At 48.2% G+C, this 19,441-nt stretch overlaps 1 long non-coding RNA gene across 1 annotated transcript; it reads right to left on the reverse strand.

The window, feature by feature from the left end:
- Positions 1-1,680: 1,680 nt before the first annotated feature.
- LOC143741887 (uncharacterized) lies at positions 1,681-16,130 on the reverse strand. The gene is made up of 3 exons (XR_013205264.1): positions 16,061-16,130; positions 4,674-7,219; positions 1,681-2,118 (listed from the first exon to the last, which is right to left on the reverse strand). It is a non-coding gene; the product is annotated as an uncharacterized LOC143741887 (long non-coding RNA).
- Between the last annotated feature and the right edge of the window lie 3,311 nt (positions 16,131-19,441).

The raw sequence follows: 19,441 nt of genomic DNA on the forward strand, positions 1-19,441 counted from the left end.
TGACGGAGCAGTGATTTTCACTCCTCAGTGTCTCCAAATCTCTCACAAATGCATGCAAATGTGCTCCTGCATAGCATGTAACCCCATTGTGAATTCAGAGTAGTGCATTGTTCCACTTTCCTAGGTCTCTATCAGTCTGCATTAATGTTGCACAAAACGCTGTGTAGGCGACTTGTCTGATTCTACTTTTTGCAGATGACAGTTATTAACTCAACTGTCACTTTTGTTAGTTATAATCAGTTCCAGGTGTTTGTCATTTGTGTGTTGGTTTTCTGGGTGTGCCCCGTTGAGAAGTGCGTGAGTGTGTGTGTGTGTGTGTGTGTGTGTGTGTGTGTGTGTGTGTGTGTGTGTGTGTGTGTGTGTGTGTGTGTGTGTGTGTGTGTGTGTGTGTGTGTGTGTGTGTGTGTGTGTGTGTGTGTGTGTGTGTGTGTGTGTGTGTCTGTGTGTGTGTGTGTGTGTTCGTATCTATTTTAGTGTGTTTTGCACCCTACCAAGCAAGGTCTGTCTCAATTCACACACATATTCACATAGACTGCCAATCATTCATTTACATATCACCAATAATGGTGTGTTTGTTGCCTCACACATTCACACTCCGCTCTTCTCTTTCTTCACAGCAGGTGCACGCATGTACACTCGCATGCACACAGGTGGTATATGTCAGCTGTCTTCCATGCTGGGTTTGAGACTGTTGTAATTCATGCCCTGCATTGACTCCTCTCGCCCTGGGGGTTGGTTTTTATTAATATCTCAGACGCCGTATGTTTTCAGTTTGAGGACTTGTTTAATTTTAATGAGCCTCGGGCATGTGTCTCTTAGTTATTTATAAAATGTTTTGTGCTCACAGGCATCACAAACAGCACAGAACCCCATTTCGCTTTTCCTGCTTCTTTCTCGCTCCCTCATTCACTTGAAGAAAGAGATGGAGCATCCTAGCTTGCAGTTTTTGTTGACTCTTTAGGTTATGAATTATTAAAATGCAGCTAATATTCTTACAAATAAGACAACTAAAGGCAAAATAAGTGTATATAACAAGATAATTTGCAATGCAAAAAAAAAACAATTAGTTGTAAGGCCGTCTAACTTGATCCAATGGCGGTATTCGAATTAGCGGTGAAGGTCTCACGCGTGTTCCGTCTTTTCTCATGGCAAAGGGATTTTTGATTAAATACACAGCCCAGTCTCATCCCAAGGCGTCATCTAACTGACGCTTTTGACCATGTTTGACCATACGTCAACATGCCGACGCACATGGCACCCTTTAAGCGTCAATATGAGACGTGCCTCCTAGTGGTCTAACCTAACCCTACCCCAGACCTAAACCTACCCATAACGGAAGCGTCATCTAACTGACGCTAAAGGGTGCCATGTGCGTCGGATTTAGACGCATGGTCAAAAGCGTCAGTTAGATGACGCCCGAGGATGAGCGTCTCATATTGACGTTTAAAGGGTGCCATGTGCGTCGGCATGTTGACGCATGGTCAAAAGCGTCAGTTAGATGACACCTTGGGATGAGACTGTGTTGCAATACAATACATTTTCTCATATGTATTAACTCGTTATTTCATCTGACTCCATAAATGAAAAAAGGCTTTAATGATATCTGTGCATCATTAAATGTGAGCGAATCTTTTACTATTCTTTTAAACTCTTGAATGAAAATAATGTCAAAGTCAATTAGAATAATCAAATATCACAATTTAATATGTCAGGTAAATGTATCATTACAATTCCATAATCAATTCCAAGGTAATCAATGCAAAATATCAAATGCTCTAGAACAAAGAGGAAAATACCCGACAAGAAATACGTGAGGCAGAGAGACTCGGCTCTTGACCTCACGGGCTGATCTGGATACAGATAAGAGCCCCGAGCTCTTGTTGCGTTTCATTATATACCCAGACCTCATTTCAAATCTAAACATCATCCACAGTGGAAATTTACCTGTAAGTCACCATTTGCTAGCAGTGGAAAATTAGCATTCAGTCAAATGGTCAGAAGGTGTTAACTCAAAGACACACCCTCCAATGTGGAAGATATTTCTAAACTTCCTAAGAACTTTATTACCTTTTGGTTTACTTCTTTGGGAATGAGACATTTGTACCAGTCGCACCGAGACTGTCACGTGTCTGTCCTGTCTCGTATTGCACATGGGTGTCTTTGTTATGTTGGGCCATGTGCTCTTGTCATTGTTTGATCCCTCCCCCTCGTTACCTGATTAGTGTTTGAGTTCTTCCACCTGTTCCCTCTTGATTTGTTCCCTATTTAAGTCTCTTCTTGTTTGCTGTCTTGGTCGGATCTTTGTCTTATGTTACCCCTGTTCCTTGTGATGGTCTTCGTGTTCTTGGTCAGTGTTTGTCTTTCTAGTTCAGTTCTGTTTTATGTTTCATTGATTATGTTTTCCCCCTTGTGGGTTTTTGCTTTGTGTTTTTGTTTTCATTTGTTAATAAATATCCTTTTACTGCACTTGAGTCCTCTTCTCCACTTTTTGTAAATTGGATCGTGACAGAAAGATCCGACCACTTGTGGACTCAGCAGCATGGAGGACGAGGAGTTTGACTGGGTGAATCCGGATGATAATTATATGGACGACGATTACTTGGATTGCCCGGACTACACCATCGCCACATTTGGGTCAACCCAATTTTCGTCCATCTGTAGGGACAGCTCAGGACCTACTTCTCGCCGTCACGGACGGAGAAGGAGGGGGAAATGCCCGTCTGCCCAGCGAGAGACTGTTCACGTCCCGTCTGCCCAGCGAGAGATTGTTCACGTCCCGTCTGCCCAGCGAGAGGCTGTTCACGTCCCGTCTGCCCAGCGAGAGACTGATTACGTCCCGTCTGCCCAGCGAGAGACGGTTCACGTCCCGTCTGCCCAGCGAGAGACGGTTCACGTCCCGTCTGCCCAGCGAGAGACGGTTCACGTCCCGTCTGCCCAGCGAGAGACGGTTCACGTCCCGTCTGCCCAGCGAGAGACGGTTCACGTCCCGTCTGCCCAGCGAGAGACGGTTCACGTCCCGTCTGCCCAGCGAGAGACGGTTCACGTCCCGTCTGCCCAGCGAGAGACGGTTCACGTCCCGTCTGCCCAGCGAGAGACGGTTCACGTCCCGTCTGCCCAGCGAGAGACGGTTCACGTCCCGTCTGCACGTCCCGTCTGCCCGATCCCCTTTGGCGTGGCCGCCAAGGTTGTGACGGACTATCTGGAGCGTCTGGCTCGAATCTTGGAGATGCCAGTCTCTGCTGTTCCGGTCCCAGAGGCAGAGCCAGTGCCTGTTCCGGAGGCAGAGCCAGTGCCTGTTCCGGAGCCGGAGCCAGTGCCTGTTCCGGAGCCGGAGCCAGTGCCTGTTCCAGAGCCGGAGCCAGTGCCTGTTCCTGAGCCGGAGGCAGAGCCAGTGCCTGTTTCAGAGCTGGAGCCCATGTCGGTTCGGGACCCAGTGTTTGTGTCTGTGTTTGTGTCTGTTCTTGTAACTGTTTCAGTTCTTGTGGCTGTTCCTGAGCCGGTGTCCGCTGTTCCTGAGCCGGTGTCCGCTGTTCCTGAGCCGGTGTCCGCTGTTCCTGAGCCGGTGTCCGCGGTTCCTGAGCCGGTGTCCGCGGTTCCTGAGCCGGTGTCCGCGGTTCCTGAGCCGGTGTCCGCGGTTCCTGAGCCGGTGTCCGCGGTTCCTGAGCCGGTGTCCGCGGTTCCTGAGCCGGTGTCCGCGGTTCCTAGGCCGGTGTCCGCGGTTCCTGAGCCGGTGTCCGCGGTTCCTGAGCCGGTGTCCGCGGTTCCTGAGCCGGTGTCCGCGGTTCCTGAGCCGATGTCCGCGGTTCCTGAGCCGGTGTCCACGGTTCCAGAGCCGGAGTCACCACCACGGCCGCCCGAGGGGTCTTCACCGCCCTGGCCGCCCGAGGGGTCTTCACCGCCCTGGCCGCCCGAGGGGTCTTCACCGCCCTGGCCGCCCGAGGGGTCTTCACCGCCCTGGCCGCCCGAGGGGTCTTCACCGCCCTGGCCGCCCGAGGGGTCTTCACCGCCCTGGCCGTCCGAGGGGTCTTCACCGCCCTGGCCGCCCGAGGGGTCTTCACCGCCATGGCCGCCCGAGGGGTCTTCACCGCCCTGGCCGCCTGATGGACTTTGTGTTTCGTCCTGACCGCCCGATGGACTTTGTGTTCCGCCTTGGACTCTCAGGACTAAGCGCCCTGTCCCTCCCATCCCGCCCTGGTCTGTCCCTCCCGTCCCGCCCTGGTCTGTCCCTCCCGTCCCGCCTGATGGAGCGTCTGGTAGCCGCTCCGTAGGGAGGGGGTAATGTCACGTGTCTGTCCTGTCTCGTATTGCACATGGGTGTCTTTGTTATGTTGGGCCATGTGCTCTTGTCATTGTTTGATCCCTCCCCCTCGTTACCTGATTAGTGTTTGAGTTCTTCCACCTGTTCCCTCTTGATTTGTTCCCTATTTAAGTCTCTTCTTGTTTGCTGTCTTGGTCGGATCTTTGTCTTATGTTACCCCTGTTCCTTGTGATGGTCTTCGTGTTCTTGGTCAGTGTTTGTCTTTCTAGTTCAGTTCTGTTTTATGTTTCATTGATTATGTTTTCCCCCTTGTGGGTTTTTGCTTTGTGTTTTTGTTTTCATTTGTTAATAAATATCCTTTTACTGCACTTGAGTCCTCTTCTCCACTTTTTGTAAATTGGATCGTGACAGAGACATTTCAAATAATACCAAACATGTATAAAACTCGATGATAATCATTCTCATTAAACCATTTAGATTCTTGTGTGAGTTTGGGAGATCTCTGCCAGGATGAAGAATGGGGGAGAGAAATGTAGATTAGGATGATGGAGGTGAGACCTTCGTCTCAATAGTGCATGAGGGGGAGTTCAAATGTTACTTTCCTTTGTTTTCTCAGAGAGTGGCCCTCTCTTAAAGTCCTTCCAGTCTTACAGATTGGCCTCTTGACCGTGTGGGTCAAATTCAGATGAACACTTACGTGGTCACAGTAAGACGGTTGTTGTAATCCTTGAGACGTAACTCAAAAATTGTCTTTGCAATGTCAGCATCTGTAGAAGCTTTCAGAGGGCTGTGTTCACCTGCAGAACACCTGGTCTCACCAGGTTTAGTAGCTTGAGTTCAGCAGGTGGATGAATGCGTTCAGGTTTTCTTCTTGCGTTTCAGCCTAGAATGTGAGCAAAGTTGATAGGGTCAATCTGGACCTTTGTGACTTGTTCAGTCAACGTGTCATTCCTTCAAGGAGAAGCTTCTGCTTCCCTGGCACCTTCCCCATGATGATAATCTGAACCTTCTTGACCAATCCTGTCACCTCCGGCGGTGCGTTGTCTGGGCAGACCTCGATGGATAAAGGTGTTCTCCTTGGTTCCACACTGCTTTTTGTGAGACACCTGAAAATCGTCTTAAATGTCCACTTCACGATTGAGCACTTATCAACTTTAAAACGTGAGGAAATACATACGAACACATAATGCAACAAAACGAAAACAAAACAATGGATGGGTTCATGTCAGCAAGTGCGATTGGTACATCTGGTCTGAAATGTTTCTAAAAGGTCCTGAATGGTAAGGTGATCTCATTTTAAATATCCAATTCTCCATTACCACTGTGATGAAGTTAAATGGGAGTGGAATAAATATTCTTGGTCTGAATCATTTAAAGGAAACGCAGCAAGAGGTCAGTGTAATCTAAACAATCAAATAGATTCTATGCATAATCAATACACACACACACATATATATATATATATATATATATATATATATATATATCACTATGTTTGTTCAGGAATCTGCTAAGGCAAGCCACCAGCCTTTCACGGAGACTTCAGATACCCCAATCACAAAGCCTGTGAAGAGACGACTCAACACCGGCGATATGGACCCTCTATGGTGGACGGCACTGATCCTCAACAACTCGTCTCAACACTGGCGTGATTACTTGGACTTCCAAAAGATGGAAATGGATAAATATTCGAAATGTTCCGATCCAATCTGACTTGTAATGCTGCCCGAATCATAAATCATGCACTGTTCCTTCGTTGGCCAGGGGAGAACTGGCCCTCCGACTGAGTCTGGTTTCTCCCAAGGTTTTTTTCTCCATTCTGTCACCTGATGGAGTTTTGGTTCCTTGCCACTGTTGCCTTGGCTTTTGGCTTGCTTAGTTGGGGACATTTAATATTCAATAATATTATTTATCTGCCTTACTTAAGGTGGACGTTGACGCAATTTTTTTTTAGAAACAAACTCTGTTATATTATTTTCATGTTATCACTGTGAAGCTGCTTTGATACAATCTGTATTGTAAAAAGCGCTATATAAATAAAGGTGACTTGACTTGACTTGACTTATGCAGACATAAGAAGTGACTTGGGACATGCTTAGTCATTCAATAATGTAGATAGTTCATTCCTTGCAACTGTGTGTGTGTGTGTGTGTGTGTGTGTGTGTGTGTGTGTGTGTGTGTGTGTGTGTGTGTGTGTGTGTGTGTGTGTGTGTGTGTGTGTGTGTGTGTGTGTGTGTGAGAGAGAGAGAGAGAGAGAGATCTATCTGTTTTTTATGATGTTTTTGTTATTAGTGGTATTTTGAGAAATCAGGGGCCCTCTGATTTTCCAACCACCCTAACAACAATCAGAAAATGTAAACATTCTGAAATTGAATAGCAGGTCTGTCTCTGCTTATAATTTGCATCATCGATTTGTGACTGTGGCCATTCAAATGTATATTACAGTTTTTTCCCATGAGTTGGCGAATAGTGTATGCTATGTGTGTCTCTGTTAGACTGTCATCATTGGATCAGCTTTACCAGCCCGTGTGTGTGAAGCTATCCGGATCTGTTAGTGTGAAGATGTACAATAGGATTTTAGTGAAGTGACACTTTGTGACTCTATGTCATCTTTAACTTCTTATAGTGTGTAGTGTTCCGCCTGGATGGACTTGATCTATTCCAGGTTATGATGATGTGAGGGTGTAATGATGGAGGAGTGTGTTCAGTGTTCGTGTCTAGGAGATGGGTGGAATCTAATCTATAACAATTGTGTTGTAAATTTAGTTCCAGTTCTATACTGGGAGGCCATGCTTATATAGTGATGTGCTATTGTGAGATGTTAATGGCCTCTTGAAGTGTCTTTTCACCCATCTCCCGAGTCTCAGGTTATGTTCTAACAATCCCGCTGTCCTGGCTCTGATGCAGGTTGGGTCCATCCCATCCTGGCATCCGTCCTTCAAGGAATTTGCAGAAGTAAACCTGAGACAGAAACACATGCAGAGAGAACCACAGTTCCCTTTCGTTGTCACTCCGAGTTACGTCGGATGACGACGAATGGGGTTTCGCTTAGAAAGCCTATCAACTTCGAGTATTACAAAACGAGCCAATGGCAAAGAAATGCCATGGGTCTGCGGAATTTGCATGGCGTAACTCCGCCCCACCTCGTGGGTATAAAAGGAGGAAGCCGGCAGCAAGCAGATATGTTTTCACTTCGGAGCCAAGTGTATTCTTCTCTCCACAAGCCATCTCTGAATTGTCAGCTTTACAAACGAGTACCTCGAGTGTTGGTGTGACGGCGATCTACGGCGAGAGCGTGCTTCCTGCTGATCTGTTGCAGTGGTCTGCCAGTCGGTGCATTTCTCCCCGGGTGCTTCAACACTTGAGTTTTCTCTCACTAAAAGAGCTTACACGTGGCACGTCTTTTTAAAGACGGCTCGCCCGTGCATTTCTGGTTGCAGCGGACTGGTATCGGACTCTGATGGGCACGAGCGCTGTCTAGTGTGTTTGGGCTTTGATCATGCTTGAACAGCGCTCGTGGGTGACTCATGTTCTCGCTGGGAACGTGATCATCGCGTCATATATAGGTCGAGACTCGGTGAACTCGCAAGAGTGAGAGTCCCCTCATCCCCCCCCCGATCTTCGGCTGGTGGCCAGGGTGACCTGAGGGTTACGGTCTGGATCAAGGCGCCGACTATGTGTCCGTGACCCCAGCCCCCCTCTTCAATGACGGTGCCCGCTAGTGAACTGCTGATTCCCGCGAGTCTACCCTCTGGTGGCCCGCGTGTTTCAGTTGAAGCTACAGAGGAAGATGCCATGTCTGTTGCAGCATCACTAGGTGGGTTTGAGTCTTCTGGAAGTGAGGGCTCGTCACAGCTGCCACCTTCCGGTGTGCATACGGCTGTGCCTGAGTCTGATCCGGAGATGACGACCATGCTTTCCTGGGACGATGGGTTTTGGGTAAGGCCGCCGACCCTCGTCCACGGCAAACCCCAATACCTCTCTTCCCGGACGTGCATGATGAGATCTCGAAGTCCAAGAAGACCCCCTTGTCTTCTCGGGACCGCTCGCTGATCTCATCCGCCTTTCCTCCCCTCGATGGGGCCGCTGCCCATGGGTACACTGGGGTTCCCCCGGCTGAACGCTCTGTTGCGATGCTATGTGTCCTCAGAGTGCTTCTTCTCGGCGCAATCCTAAGCACCCGCCCGTGGCCTGTAGTTTTTCGTCTACGCTTGTGGCGAGATCCTATAGCGCCACGGGACTGGCAGCCGCCTCACTGCATGCCATGGTCATTCTGCTGGTCCACCTGACCCAGATGCTCATGGACCTGCACGAGGGCGGGACTGACCCAGGGCTCTTCACTGAGCTGCGCGCCGCCTCTGACCTTGCTCTCTGAGCGACGAAAGTGGCCGTACGCTCCCTGGGTCAGGTGATGCTCACCAGTCTGTGGCTGAACCTGTCTGATGTGCTGGATGTCGCGCGGACCCGTCTGTCCGACATTCCCATATCCCAGGTCGGCCTCTTCGGCGGTGCGGTTGAGGGCTTGCCCAACAGCTCTCAGCCGCCCATGAGCAGAGTGAGGTTGATTCTGTCCCGACGGCCCCGCCGTCTGCTCAGATCCCTCGTCTCTCCACCGCCGAAGGCGCCCTCCCTCGGCTCCCACCCCGCCCGTTCACGGGCCGGCTCTGGGGGCCGCGGGCGGACGCCACAGCCCTCTCCAGCCCCGCCCCCCGCTACACGCCAGGTTAAGCGGCGCTCGTGAGACGGGCACCTCGGCGATGGAGCAGACTGAGGTTGATTCTGTCCCGACGGCCCCGCCGTCCGCTCAGATCCCTCGGTCTGCCCACTGCCGAGGGCGCCCCCCCGCGGCTCCCACCCCGCCCGTTCACCCGGGTCGGCTCTGGAGGCCGCGGTCGGACGCCACAGTCCTCTCCAGCCCCGCACCCCGCTACACGCCGGGTTAAGCGGCGCTCTTGAGTTGGGCTCCTCAGAGATGGGACTCAGTTCTTTCCAGGAGTTGGTAGCAGGACCACTCCTTTCCCCGGGGAGGGCCGGGGAAGAATCCTTATTCTCCAAAGAGCTGATTCTCCCGTCTCTGAGCACAGAGTTCTCGGACGTCACAGAGCGCCGCCCACTAGCCGTGCTCTCCTCGTCCCCCTCTGTCCCTGAGGTGGTTGACATGGCGTGCCGTCCACGGACCGCTGCGCCCCTGTCCCCCTCTGTCGCCAGACCCCTGGCAGAGCAGGCCCCCGCGGGACGACCAGCCTGGTCCTCCCCTGGCCCCTCTGCCAGGGCGCGGTTGCTAACTGTGCCCCCACATCGGGCCGCTATGCCGTCCACGTCTGGGCCAGTTACTCCGCTTCGCTGCCCCTCCGGGGGGACGCCTGTGGCTCGCATGATCCCGTTGGTTCAGTTCCTGGGAGCCTGGCTAGAGCTTCCCCGTCTGTCCCACTGGATCGCCCGTACCGTCAGGCTCGGCTATGCGATTCAGTTCGCACGGTCTCCTCCCCGCTTCAGGGGAGTCCGCTCCACTTTGGTCGGTGGCAATGCCCCTATCATGAGAGCAGAGATTGCCACCCTGCTGGCGAAGGGTGCAATCGAGACTGTCCCTCCAGCCGAGATGAGGTCCGGCTTCTACAGCCCCTACTTCTTTGTCCCCAAGAAAACCGGTGGGTTACGGCCAATCCTGGACTTGCACGTGCTGAACCGCTCCCTTCACAGGATGCCGTTCAAGATGCTCACCGCCAAACGCGTTTTCGAATGCATACGGCCCCAGGATTGGTTTGCAGCGATCGACCTGAAGGACGCCTACTTTCATGTCTCCATTCTTCCTCGACACAGACCGTTCCTCCGGTTTGCTTTCGAGGGGCAGGCATACCAGTACGCGGTTCTCCCTTCGGGCTAGCCCTGTCTCCTCGCATCTTCACGAAGGTCGTCGAGGCGGCCCTTGTTCCCCTTCGAGAACAAGGGGTTCGCATCCCTAGTTATATCGACGACTGGCTGATCCTAGCTCACTCTCGAGATCAGGTTTGCGAACACAGGGACCTAGTGCTTCGGCACCTAGCCCGTCTGGGCCTTCGGGTCAACTGGGAGAGGAGCAAACTTTGCCCCGTGCAGAGGATCTCTTTTCTCGGTATGGACATCAACTCGGTCGCCATGTCCGCGCAGCTTACGAGCGAGCGCGCGCAGTCACTGCTGACTTGCCTAAGACAATTCGAGGGCAAGAGTGCGGTTCCACTGAAACTTTTTCAGAAGCTCCTGGGGCATATGGCATCTGCAGCCGCGGTCTCGCCGCTCGGATTGCTTCATATGAGACCGCTTCAGCTTTGGCTTTGCGACCGAGTCCCGAGGTGGGCATGGCAACACGGCACGTTCCGAGTACCAGTTACTCCGACCTGCCGTCAGTTCTTCACCCCGTGGGCGAACCTCGGTTTTCTCAGGGCCGGTGTCCCCCTGGCACGAGCTTCCCGGCATGTTGTTGTCTCAACAGATGCCTCCACCACGGGCTGGGGCGCCATGTGCAATGGACATGCTGCTGCGGGCTCCTGGACAGGACCCCAGCGGCTGTGGCATGTCAATTGCCTCGAGTTGTTGGCAGTACGCCTTGCCCTGCACTGCTTCCGGGCGTTGCTCAGGGGTCAACACGTACTAGTCCGTTCAGACAATACCGCCACTGTAGCGTACATCAACCATCAAGGTGGTCTACGCTCCCGCCGTATGTCACAACTCGCTCGCCACCTCCTCCTATGGAGTCAGAAGCATCTGAGGTCGCTTCGAGCCATCTTCATTCCCGGAGCGCTGAACTGTGCAGCCGACGAGCTCTCACGGCTTCAGCCCCTCCCTGGAGAATGGCGACTCCATCCCCAGTCGGTTCAGCTGATTTGGGACCAGTTCGGGGACGCGCAGATAGATCTGTTTGCCTCTCACGACTCGACCCATTGCGCCCAGTTCTATTCCCTGACCGAGGGCACGCTCGGCACGGATGCTCTGGCGCACAGCTGGCCGCAGGGCCGCAAGTATGCGTTTCCCCCAGTGAGCCTTCTTGCGCACACTTTGCGCAAGGTCAGGGAGGACGAGGAGCAGGTCATTCTGGTTGCCCCTTACTGGCCCAACCGGACCTGGTTCCCCGAACTAGTACTCCTCGCGACAGCACCTCCCTGGCCGATCCCTCTGAGGAAGAACCTTCTTTCTCAGGGACGGGGCACCCTATGGCACCCTCGTCCCGATCTTTGGAACCTCCACGTGTGGCTCCTGGATGGGACGAGGCAGGTTTGAGTACCCTACCACCAGCGGTGGTGGCTACCATCACTTCCGCTAGAGCGTCGTCCACGAGACACGTCTATGCGTTGAAGTGGAACCTCTTCGTCAACTGGTGCTCTTCTCACCGAGAAGACCCCCGGAGATGCTCGATCAGTGTTTTGCTTTCCTTCCTTCAACAGGGGCTGGAGCGAAGGCTGTCTCCCTCCACCCTGAAGGTCTATGTTGCCGCCATTGCCGCACATCATGACCTCATCGAAGGTAAGTCGGTGGGGAAGCACGACCTGGTCATCAGGTTCCTGAGAGAAGCCAGGAGACTAAATCCTCCTCGTCCTCCTCTCGTTCCCTCTTGGGACCTCTCAGTGGTTCTAACTGCCCTGAAGAGTGCTCCCTTTGAGCCCCTGCAATCAGTCGAGCTTAAGTTCCTGTCTATGAAGACAGCGCTCCTGGTTGCACTGGCCTCCATCAAGAGGGTTGGGGACCTGCACGCATTCTCCGTTGACGAAGTGTGCCTGGAATTTGGGCCGGCTTCCTCTCACGTGATCCTGAGACCCCGGCCTGGATATGTGCCCAAGGTTCCTACCACTCCCCTTCGGGACCAGGTGGTGAACCTGCAAGCGCTGCCCTCGGAGGAGGCAGACCCAGCCTTGGCACTGCTCTGTCCAGTACGCGCTCTCCGCGCCTATGTAGACAGAACGCGGTGTTTCAGGACCTCAGACCAGCTCTTTGTCTGTTATGGTGGGAAGCTGAAGGGAAAGGCTCTCTCCAAGCAAAGGTTGTCTCACTGAATAGTGGACACCATTGCTTTGGCTTACCAGCAGCAAGGTCGACCGTGCCCCCTTGGTGTGACTGCCCACTCCACCCGGAGTGTGGCGTCCTCTTGGGCTCTAGCGCATGGCGCCTCGCTAACAGACATCTGCAGAGCTGCAGGCTGGGCGACACCTAACACATTCGCCAGATTCTATAATCTCCGAGTGGAGCCTGTGTCCTCTCGTGTACTCGCTTCAACCAGCTAGTACCGGACCCGCTCAGGTGTCTTCGCTTGCTCGCCATTCCACTCCACGGACTGGATACGTGCGATATTTTCCTCAGGTGAGCTTTTCCGAAAGCCCTGAGCTCCTCCAGCACTCCTGACGTCGGCGCCAGTGTCTATTGCCTGCGCGTCGGCTAGGTGCCTCCCGTGTGCATGGTTCCTCCTCTGAGCGACCCCCACATGTGTATTTCCACTGTAAGCCTCTCTGAGCGTGTGTCTTTCCCTTGGCAAGCCACCTTGCCACCCCTGGGGTTGAAATATTCCACCTGCGGCTGGACACCCCAGTGTTTTCCATATGCTTCCTTCGGGTCATATGTGTATTCTCTAAGTCCCCCCCCCTCCGGGCTGGCATTACTCCGGGCTGATTGCATACTTCCCCTAAGCTTGGGATATGCTTCCCAGTGTACCTTGGTATTCCTGTGATAAATGGAGTCCTTTGTCCAGGCTGACAGGGATCTCGATTTACGCAGGGCACTGGAAGACAGCTGAGAAGGTGGCGTGATTAGACTGGTAACCCCATTCGTCGTCATCCGACGTAACTCGGAGTGACAACGAAAGGGAACGTCTACGGTTACGTATGTAACCCTCGTTCCCTGAGTAGGGAACGGAGACGTTACGTCTGCTTGCCACTTTCCGCTGTACCGCGGGGATCGCCTGAGCTCAGTCTTGGCTCCTCAGCGAAGAAACATATCTGCTTGCTGCCGGCTTCCTCCTTTTATACCCACGAGGTGGGGCGGAGTTACGCCATGCAAATTCCGCAGACCCATGGCATTTCTTTGCCATTGGCTCGTTTTGTAATACTCGAAGTTGATAGGCTTTCTAAGCAAAACCCCATTCGTCGTCATCCGACGTAACGTCTCCGTTCCCTACTCAGGGAACGAGGGTTACATACGTAACCGTAGACGTTTTTCTGATGTTTTCAATAGTTTTAAATTCAGACATGTGGAATTCTTCTCCTTTCTCCATTATCATGTCCATTCAGTGCAGTGTGTGACACCTAAAAGCTGCTCTTGCAGTGGAGCCTTCACAGTCTGCTGTGTCCTGAGCATTAGAGCTCCCAGTTCTGCTGGGGAAATATTCTGGATTAACCAGAGTTTTTCTCACTCATATTTTTATAAAATCAAATGGGTCGATGCCCATGGCTTTATTTCAAAGTTGCTCTCTTTACAGTCAGATCTGTGGGCAGAAATTAGTTCATCTGTTTCGGTGTTGCCTGCTTGGCATTTACTTTTTTGTGGTGTCATTCACAGGTGTGCAGATCTCTTGTTACCTGCAAAAGGCTGTGATATTTCTATTCACACCCTCCTTGAAAATTTACTTCTCTGATCAGATTCAATTTTAGTTGGTGCGTCCCAGTTAAGGATGATTTGGTTTGCTATTACCTGTGCCGCACTTCTGGTCGTGGTTTTGTAAATAAAAGCACATCCCCTCCCCTTTTGGCACAGGGTACCAGGCCAATGAAATCGAATTGAAAGGATTAATGTCACACTTCTCCAATTAATGCCCTGCTTGGCGAATACAATATAATGACAGATTCAATGAATTTAGATGTTAAACTATTAAGCTATTTGCTATTGGGCTGCTACCCGACTAGCAAATGACGCTAATAGCTGAAGGCCTTGAGTGACCAAAGTTGTTAGCTCAGTAAGTTTTAGATGTATTTGAGCTTTGGTTACTTGCAGAGCGCTTGTTTGTGTCATCAGAGTGTGATTGTCTGCGTTTTATGAAATAGGGTGGAGGTCTGCCTCTGCCCAGTGACCAGCACTTTTCCTCTGTATGGCCTGTTTAGTGACAGGAATTACAGAATCTGTTCAGTTTGCCGTAGTGTGGCTTTCTGAATTTTCCTGCAAATGGAGGATTTTCATGACATTCTAACACAGCAACCTCACAATGCATTTGTTTGCGTGACTTAATTCTTGTTGCCCAGCTAACAATACCTTGGAATGTATTTCCAATACGTGAGCGATTGCTGTACACGCGGCCCTGCATTTGTAAGCAGTAATTCAAGGAGAGTTACATTGTTGTGGTTAACACCTTCAATTCCAGAATACTCCTCAAAAAGTTCAAACATATTTTCTGCATATGTCTCAAACGATTCTTCAGAACTCTGTTCCCGATTGAAAATCAATTCCCATCCAACAGGACTACAACCACGCAGATCAAGAAGGCATTGTTTTAGTCTATTAAAGATTTCACTCTCAGGCTCATTTTGATACATTGGCTGTACAATGGTGCCTGTCATCAAAACCTGTGGTATCTTATAGATCAGAACATCTGGAATTGAGCTGATAACAATTTGCCAAATATCTTTTGGTTCGAGCTGAAATGCATGTTTTAGACTAACAATGCGTCTCCACCATGGTTCGAATGGCCCTTTCAAAGGGAATGGCCCGATCTCTGTTTTAAACAAGTTATATTCAGTTACCGTTAAAGGACGCCGAATGTTTGACTCTGTGCCGTTTGGGTGCCGTATCACCTTAAGGGCTGAAACCGACACTCTTTTCAAAAATTTATCACATGCTTCCTCTGTCTGAAAGGATACATGATTGTTAGAGCAGGCTGCCTCATCTAAGAAGTGCAAGTATATGCACCAAGGATACAAACAAATTCAGCATAGAAACAAGTGCTTAATTCAGTTTACACAAGATACATGGCCTAGAATGCAATGCATCTACAGCCTTTACCTAAGTGATACAAACACACTTACAGTAAAGCAATCCTGTGTTTAAAGAATAAACTTAAAATTAGCCTATTTGCACATTGTAGCACAAACAACTAAAGTGTGTTATATGAGCACAATATGTTAAGCACAATTCCAAATTCGAAAATTAACACAATTATTGCATGCGTTTTAATCCCATCAGTGTTTAAGTGTAAGCTTTCAAATGCAATATAGAGATATTAATGTTTTCAATGTGGCTTTGGGCCCAACGGTGGGCCGGTGACACAAAGGGTTAAGCATTTTGGATGCAGCATGGACATTAGCATTTAGCTTAGCCTTGAGATCTGATTTTTAGCCTGTAAATCATATCCTGTTTTTCCAAATTTTGCTTTTCATAAACATCGACCTGTCTTTATTTATAAAATCACGTGTTTTCCGATCGTTTATAAACTTAGATTTTTCTTTCTGTTATTTACTCAATCTCTTCACGTGTTGTTGGTTTGTTTCAACAAGCGCATAAGTTATAACAATGGCGCAAACATGCGGCTGATTTGAAAACGTTTAAGCTTTACATTTAGTTATTTAGTCATTTACTTTACTTAACAGCTTTACTTAACAGCTTAGGCTTACTTAGGCTTTACTTAACAGCTCTTCATTGTGTACCAGAATATATTTTAGGTTCCGTTTCTTGTTGCTTAAGCAAATGATATCTTTAAAATCTATAAACAAGGGTTTTCATTCTTCATCTGCGCCGCCACTATCACGTCCTAATGTGTTTCAGTTCTGGACTAAGCAAAGGGCTTTCCGACCCGTAACCATGCAGACAACATTATCTCAACACTTCTAAAAAAGGGCAGAAAAGTTGACTTACCACAGTGGCAGAAGAAAGAGAAGATGTTCAAACCTCGTGTTGATTTTAAAATCCCCATATTTAACTGGAAAGGACGCTGCTCGCGAAATCCTGTTGCGACATCACGTCGGGGTCACCACTTTGTAAGGCCGTCTAACTCGATCCAATGGCGGTATTCGAATTAGCGGTGAAGGTCCCGTCTTTTCTCATGGCAAAGGGATTTTTGATTAAATACAATACATTTTCTCATATGTATTAACTCGTTATTTCATCTGACTCCATAAATGAAAAAAGGCTTTAATGATATCTGTGCATCATTAAATGTGAGCGAATCTTTTACTATTCTTTTAAACTCTTGAATGAAAATAATGTCAAAGTCAATTAGAATAATCAAATATCACAATTTAATATGTCAGGTAAATGTATCATTACAATTCCATAATCAATTCCAAGGTAATCAATGCAAAATATCAAATGCTCTAGAACAAAGAGGAAAATACCCGACAAGAAATATGTGAGGCAGAGAGACTCGGCTCTTGACCTCACGGGCTGATCTGGATACAGATAAGAGCCCCGAGCTCTTGTTGCGTTTCATTATATACCCAGACCTCATTTCAAATCTAAACATCATCCACAGTGGAAATTTACCTGTAAGTCACCATTTGCTAGCAGTGGAAAATTAGCATTCAGTCAAATGGTCAGAAGGTGTTAACTCAAAGACACACCCTCCAGTGTGGAAGATATTTCTAAACTTCCTAAGAACTTTATTACCTTTTGGTTTACTTCTTTGGGAATGAGACATTTGTACCAGTCGCACCGAGACATTTCAAATAATACCAAACATGTATAAAACTCGATGATAATCATTCACATTAAACCATTTAGATTCTTGTGTGAGTTTGGGAGATCTCTGCCAGGATGAAGAATGGGGTAGAGAAATGATGTGTAGGATGAAGAATGGGGTAGAGATTAGGATGAGGGAGGTGAGACCTTCGTCTCAATAGTGCATGAGGGGGAGTTCAAATGTTAATTTCCTTTGTTTTCTCAGAGAGTGGCCCTCTCTTAAAGTCCTTTCAGTCTTACATAGTAACACTTTATTTCGATAGTCTTTAAACATTCTACTAACTAACTATACAGTAAGTAACTTTGCAACTATCAACTATCTCTCATTAGTGTATTAGTAGACTGTTAGGTTAGGGTTGGGGTTAGGGTTAGTAGAAATAGGTTGACATCAGTGTTGGGTGTGTTACTCTAAAAAAGTAATGATTAGCTGATTGCATCTTCAACAGTGTAATTAGATTACTGTACTAATTACTCTCTCTAGAAAGTATTGCATTACTTATGACTAATTACTTTCTACATCTTTGACCAGTTGAAGGGTTAGGGTTAGGAATATGAAACTGCTCTTTTAATTCTTTCAAATAAACAATATACAATTACATAAATTATTCTTGAACTAACCAAAGTATTTAAAGGGAGAAGGTTACAGATTAAAACATAGGCATTAATTATTAATATTAAATCCACACAAAAAAAATGACATTTTACTTGATATAAAATTGCATACGGCAATTATACTTCTAGAGAATATATGAAGGGAAAAACTAGATAGATAGATAGATAGATAGATAGATAGATAGATAGATAGATAGATAGATAGATAGATAGATAGATAGATAGATAGATAGATAGATAGACACAGACAGATTTTAAACAATGCATTGTAAAATAACCATGAGAGTGAATAAAATAGGAATAACAGCAAGGGTAAGAGGAAAAATAGTTTGTTCCAAAGATGTGACAATCATATCAAGGATTATGGACTCTGGGCCAGAGAAACAGGACGGTGAACCCTGGGTTTTTATTAGAACATTCCGTTCTGGTCTGTGCTACGCTTCGCTGAGACTGCTGATCATGTACTAAAGTGATGAATTAAGTGTGATATTAAAATAATGCCTGTGTGCTTAAAGTATGTACCATCTCTCTGTCTGCAGGTCTGCGTGGAAGAGATGACTGCTCAGTAATATGATCAAATTAGATATAGTTCATGATGGTCAAATAATTGTCTCTGCCCCTTCAGCTGCAGTCTCAGATTCTTCAGATTTATCCCTCATGTCTGATGGATGTACTGTGTATTATAATGATAAGGGCATATTCTATATATATGAAAGACATGGTTGTGGAGATTGATTCATGTTGAAATGCCCTGAAATGGCATTTACCCTGAAATGCATGCCTACAAAATGCAAAATTATTAATATATAGTTTTAGTGTTGGGTTTCTAAGTGTTTTGGCAGCCAAATATTTATTTGAATAATGTACCATGAAATATGTCTATCAATAAGAAAAATTGTCTACATATAGTTTGAGTGTTTGGTTTCTAAATGTTTTGGCAGCCATTATCATTTCAAATATAATAATTGACCATGAAATGCATGTGCCCAACAACATGCAAAATATAGTTTTAATAACAGACCACTTTATTTCTAGCTAACAGTTGAGCTACAGTTTTGGGTCCCAACTCTTACCTTTATAGACTGCAGCTCCAGTATACCAAAATGCAGCTGGAGTTTAATTTGAAACCATTAAGCTCAAGGGAATTTGCCAGCCATAGCGTTGTCTCTCAGCAATCACTGTCATAGGTCAAATGTGCAATCACAGAGACCTTGCCCTTGTCATAACCAAACAGATTGATTTGGGATGTGCACACTGGCCAAGGGAATCATGGGTAATAGTAAGACATTCATTTTTGTCGTTCATCATTAATCTGTCCCTCAGTGTGTCCCACCCTGTTGCACAGTTATTATGCATCTGGTGTTGACGCCGAGGAATGAGTCATGTGACACATAAGGTGACTGCGATATCTCATTTTACAATGACAGCTGAGAAATTTTGTTTTGAAATTAATTTTTTTGTAAGAAAAAAGGAGCTTTTTTCCCACAGTTGAGGTTTGATGGATGGGGCAGAGGTGGGCAATCTCTTAACACTAAATGGATCTCCAGTATCAATTTCCCCTGGGTGACACAGTTAACAGCGTACGCAAGTCTTGATTTCATTTTGGGAGCAGGATTTGCCACAGGGGAAGCACGGGATGGGAATACGTTCTCTGCGGGACCCGAGCGATGGCCATTATTGCAGTACGTGTCATTTCGAGAGCAACAAGTCAGCATGTTGTGCCTATGATGAGTTACTTTGGGACTGGCGCTATATATGGTAGGTGCAATAAAGAGGAAAGAGACACATGCAGCATGGTCGCCCCATGCACCAAGCAGACATGCCACTGAGTTGAGCAGACAGGATGTATCCTCCTCTGACCTTTCTCTTAATCTCCCCCCTCCATCTTCATGTCTCTCCATCGTACTACCCCTCTCTCCTCTCCTGGCTGATCCACTGTGCTGCTGT

Source organism: Siphateles boraxobius, unplaced genomic scaffold (genome assembly GCF_051911475.1).
Source record: "Siphateles boraxobius isolate OS27281-9 unplaced genomic scaffold, OSU_SipBor_1 19, whole genome shotgun sequence".
Lineage (NCBI taxonomy): Eukaryota > Metazoa > Chordata > Actinopteri > Cypriniformes > Leuciscidae > Siphateles > Siphateles boraxobius.